Below are 5,020 nucleotides of genomic sequence, written 5' to 3' on the forward strand. Positions count from 1 at the left end.
GATTCACATGAGCTTACTGTACCTAACATGCAACCACCTGTGGTACAAGAAAGACAGTGACATTCTGAGAGAGAGGAGCCGCTCCACAGGTTAAGCTGAGGCACTGCACTCCGGAAGGCCTCCTCTGACCTGGGAGCAGCGAGGAGAGCAGTGAGAGTGAAGTAAATGTCACATCGGCTCCCGGATGGACAGTCCTGCCCAGGGCAGGGACAGTGACCTCCCAGGAGTCCTGCAGCTCTTCCTGTTCCATTCCTGGCCTCGGGAAAATCCAGATCAGTAAAACCTCAAAAAAAACATTCCTATGTTTCCTCCTCAGTTATATATGTTCATTGTCAGGGGTTTTCAGGTTCTGGTATATATATCCTGCCTGTTCCCACACCTCCAACACATGTGGTACAGAATGTGCATTTTACTACTTTGTGTAGTGAGCAAATGTTGTACTTTTAGCACAAAGGTAACCAAATAACAAAAACAATCACATCACAGATTTTGTATTGTTGTGAGCTTAATTTCTTTGTACAGCCATTAGCTCAGATCAGGAATATACATCTGTTTTGTGTGACAGGAAATAGTGATGAGAAGATGCTAGACTTTAGAAGGAGAAACAGCTTTTGAGGGGACATGTTTAGATTCTCTCTGAAGAAGCTCAGAAGCTCAGGAGGGTGGCGTTTGTTCAGAGGAGGCCATCAATTACACTGATGCTTTTGGACCGTTCAAATACCACTTTGATAATTTTAGTGGTGAAAGCTTTACTGCTCAGCAAAGTTTCTTAAAATCTTAAAATATGACTTGAAATCAGAGAAAGGCCACAAAGCAAATGATGTGAGTGCATACTTTAAAAAAAGGGAAGCAGATGAAAAATTAAACAGTAGTGGCTTTATTTGACCGTTAGAGGGCGCTCACACCTTCATAGAAATGTAAAGGGAAAAAAAGATGTGGACAAACATCTGGGCCATCCTATTTGTTACGTTTTCCTCTTAATGAGACCATAAACAGCGTCACGGCACAAGCAGGCTGGGTGAGGCGTGCAAGGGAGGGGGGCACTTGGGGGGGGTAAATGATGGCTTGGTGAAGGGCTGCACTCCCTGGGGGGATGTAGGGGGAGGGGCATTCTAAGAGGAGTGGTCCCCGGCTCACTGCAGTGCTGCTAATTAGAGTGCAACAGGGGCGGGCACCTAGCCCCCCCCCCCCCCCCCGACTCCCACACACACACATGCACACACACACACACACACACACACACACACGCACACGCACACGCACACGCACACGCACACGCACACACACACACACCGTGTGTGTCTGTGGAGACCTGTCTGTCTCCCTCTCTCCCTCACACACCGTGTGTGTCTGTGGAGACCTGTCTGTCTCCCTCTCTCTCCCTCACACACCGTATGTGTCTGTGGAGACCTGTCTGTCTCCCTCTCTCTCCCTCACACACAGTGTGTGCCGGTGGAGACCTGTCTCCCTCTCTCTCCCTCACACACAGTGTGTGTCTGTGGAGACCTGTCTGTCTCCCTCTCTCCCTCACACACCGTGTGTCTGTGGAGACCTGTCTCCCTCTCTCTCGGCAGGAGCCTGACTCTCTCTCACACACACACACACACACACACACACACACACACACACACAGTGTGTGCCTGTGGAGACCTGTCTGTCTCCCTCTCTCCCTCACACACCGTGTGTCTGTGGAGACCTGTCTCCCTCTCTCTCGGCAGGAGCCTGACTCTCACACACACACACACACACACACACACACTGTGTGCCTGTGGAGACCTGTCTCCCTCTCTCGGCAGGAGCCTGACTCACACGCTGCACCTCAGACACTGCAGGGGACTGTCACTACTGATCTGCACACAGCCAGTTAAACGCCCGAGGTTCCTCACCACAGTGTGAAAATCCGTCTCAGGGATGGGAACTTTTCTGACTCCTAAAAAAACCACTCCAGAGTGCAGACAGCACATCCAGTAAATGATTAAAAAAAACACTGGCCTGCCGCTCAAGTGGCAGGCAGTTACAGCTATTATTCAGCAATAAAAAAATTAAATGTGGCAGCAATATTTTACCAGCATAAATTTTAAGCATATTTAGCAACATGAAGCAGATATAAATCCTGCTGTGTGAAGTCCTTCTGTTATCATCAAGGTTACCTGTTGGCCACAATCTCAGTTTTTTTTTTAAAAAAACCTCAGAATTTAGCCGTCACTCTGCATGAATCAGACTGAGGATCACTGTACCTGCTTCATGTCAGATCTCATTCACACACAACAGCTGTCTGATGAAACAGTGTCCCTCTTCACTCCCACCGCATATTCTGCCACTTAGACTGATGGCGACTGCCGGGAGGATCTGTGATTACTGAGCAGTGTGTTCACATCCTAGCAGCCAGAAACAGAGAGAAAAGGAACCCAAATTCAGGGCTCATCTGTTCGCTGTGATTCAGTTCTCACCTTGGCTTCTGTGCGCTTGTCTCCGTGCCTACCTGTGCCACCTCTCACGCATGGCCATCCTCTCTGAAGCACCTGACCTCAAAGCAGAGATTGCCTGGTGCCTCTCTTCAATGCTGCTGACCTCTTACCTCTGCACCCCATTAATGCCCATTAACTGCCCTCTTCCCCTGCTGCACCCCCCACCCCAAAAAAAGGAACCAAAGCAGAGGTGGCATGGGAATCCTGACCCCCCCCCTCAGCACCACCACCATCTCCCACACCAGGTGAGTGGCACCGCTCAGCAGCCATGGCATGTGATGAGCCATGTGACTCTGACACGGGCCTGCTCTTCAGAAGGAGGATGGCCCGGCGGCAGTATTCTCACGGCCACGCCCACTACAGCTCCAGCACCTCCTGACACATTTCCCACAATGCCTCAGAGAGCCAGGCACGGTGCTTACTCCTGACAGCAGTGCCTGACGCAGTCTGCCCACTCCACACAGACTCTGCTCTCTTCAACACCAAATCAATACAGAGGCACAGGCGGCTGACTGTGAGAGTCCCACTGCCAGCCAGGAGACGAGGGGTCTGCCTGTCACCAATCCACTCACTACGATGATGAAACCTTGTTCAAAGCTATCCTGCCCACAGATGCGATGTCTAAAATCTCTACCCGAGCGACACTTGTGACAGATTATCCAGAAGGATGTGACATCCACACACAGGGTCCCTCTGAGGCTGTCGTTTGATGCATGTGGGAGGCACAGCAGGACCCACCTGGTGCCAGGCCCAGTGTGGTACCCCCCGGATCAGCGCATTTTTAGGAGCTCGCGGTGGAAGCCCTTTCTGAGGTGGGAGGGGCTGCCAGCAAAGCACCTAGCAAAGCCTTTCCAAAAACCGCCCCGACACTCCACCCCGCCTCACAGGGGCTACCCCAATCTCCTGAGGGGACTGGCAGCAGTGGGGTGCAGGGGTAGGGCCTGTACCCCAAAGGCTGCCAGTTCCGTTATCAGAGGGGTCACTGATGTGGTGCCCTGGGATAGGATATTACCCTGAACAGCCTCAGAGGAAGTCCGGATGGATAAAATGTAACACCTGGAAGCTGTGCAAGTTGCTCTGAATAAAAGTGTCTGCTAATGCAATTAAAGTGATGATAAAATAATAGCAATGAAATGATAAATATAACTGCAATGTAATGAATATGATAAATAACAGCAATATACTGGTAAATGTAAATAAATATAGATGTGTTAAAGAATATAATGAATAATAATGGCTCAGGAGTGTCTGTGTGAAAATGAACCTCCACCTACATGAGGGGATTCCTCTGGCCACACCCACAAACCACTGAAGAAAAATACCACATCTAACAGCAAAGCAGAAGCAGCTTTAGACTGGGTAACCCCAGTTTCCCAGTCCATTTGGACTGCTGTCTATCAGGAGCCCCATGAGTGCTGGGTGAGTAATGGAGTTAGACCCATAAAACCACTGCCTGGAACAACAGCACAGCAAACCCTAAGTGTCTTTTCTCAGCGTGAGTAGGTCAACATTCCAAGGGAACAGTTCACACTACACTAGCAAACAAACAAAAAATAGACAATGTGTGTGTGTGTGTGTGTGTGTGTGTGTGTGTGTGCGCGCGCGCGTGTGTGTGTGTGCGTGTGTGCGTGTGTGTGTGCGTGTGTGTGTGCGCGCGTGTGTGCACACATATATACAATCTCCTAGTCTTCATTCCCTTTACATTCCTAGAAAATTTAAAACAGAAATTTACCTATAACCAAAATTCAACTGAATCTGGGAACGTAGTGTGTACAAACAAAAAAAATACCACAGGTTGTAAAGTAACCTTAATTCCATCTTCATTCTTGGACCAAAGAAATCCAATTGGCTGTGATTAAAAGAGCTGGGTAAAGCAAGACAGTGAGAGCCATTTGGTTTGTAAGCAGATAAAGCAGTCTTCTTCCAGCAGTTAATTAACATGGACTGATTGCTTTCCAAGCCATCACTCTCCTCCCGTACTGCCAGGGGTAACGATGACTAGACTGTTACTTACAAACCTGAGAGGGCCAGACTAACCTTTTCCAGTCTGCATTGTCTGACATATACTCTGCGCTGAAGGGGTGGGAACTGACTTATACAACCTTTTGACAGCAGACACCGAACTGCTTTGACTGGCAGTATCTCCAATTACTGGATTACCTTTCTGAATGAAGATATAGGTCTGCAATAAATTATTTTACAAGCCACAGCACAAAGACTCTTCAAATCAGAAAATTAAAACCATGTTCACAGTTAAATTAATATGTCAGTTTAAGATATGTGCGGCTGAATAATTTATACCCATTAAAAGGTCGGGCTGCATGCCTGCTGTGAGACTCTCCAGCGCAGATCGCAAACACACTCCATCCTACAGAAGATAAATCAGCACTGCAGTATGAGTGAGTACATTTCCTTCGAAATACGCACTTTTGACAAAGTATATACACAAATGTGATTAAATGAAAAAGGTAACACTCCATGCGTGGGAATGTACCAAAAAAAAAAAAACTAACCAGAAGGAACCAAACCACCGGGAAGGGAAATGTAGCTGA

The sequence above is a fragment of the Megalops cyprinoides genome, chromosome 15, assembly GCF_013368585.1.
Source record: "Megalops cyprinoides isolate fMegCyp1 chromosome 15, fMegCyp1.pri, whole genome shotgun sequence".
Classification (NCBI taxonomy): Eukaryota; Metazoa; Chordata; class Actinopteri; order Elopiformes; family Megalopidae; genus Megalops; species Megalops cyprinoides.